General features: G+C 41.4%; 1 protein-coding gene across 1 annotated transcript in view; it reads left to right on the forward strand.

Annotated features, from left to right (window-relative positions):
- Positions 1-389, forward strand: part of LOC119590534 (protein Skeletor, isoforms B/C-like) — a gene marked incomplete at its 5' end in the record, with an annotated part of 50,087 nt that overhangs the window by 2,622 nt on the left and 47,076 nt on the right.

A 389-nucleotide genomic window follows, 5' to 3' on the forward strand; every position in this document is an offset into this window, starting at 1 on the left:
ATCACTCCATCTCTTCCCTGGCGTTTCCCATTTTTCCTCAATTTGATTCCTTGATGAAATTCCCGTCGGCTCCTTCCTGTGAGCATGACTAACACGTCTTTGTATTGTAAGTGTTAGTTTGACTTCATTTGCCGGTTAGTGTGGCTGCATTAAGTGGTTAGTACGAATGTACAAGTTAGTATAAGTTAGATTGTATCAGTTCGTAAGGTTGTATCAGTTACTTAGCATGTCTGTATTTGATAATATGGCTGTATTCACCATTTAGTATGTTTATATTTTCATCTTTATGGTATTCCTTTGTCACTTCTCCTGGTGCTTTTGCTGTACGAAGTCGGTCGGATAGGAAGGCCCTTGGATTTTAAAACCTGGCGAGAGACGTGGGGGGGGGG

This window comes from Penaeus monodon, chromosome 27, assembly GCF_015228065.2.
Source record: "Penaeus monodon isolate SGIC_2016 chromosome 27, NSTDA_Pmon_1, whole genome shotgun sequence".
Taxonomy (NCBI): domain Eukaryota; kingdom Metazoa; phylum Arthropoda; class Malacostraca; order Decapoda; family Penaeidae; genus Penaeus; species Penaeus monodon.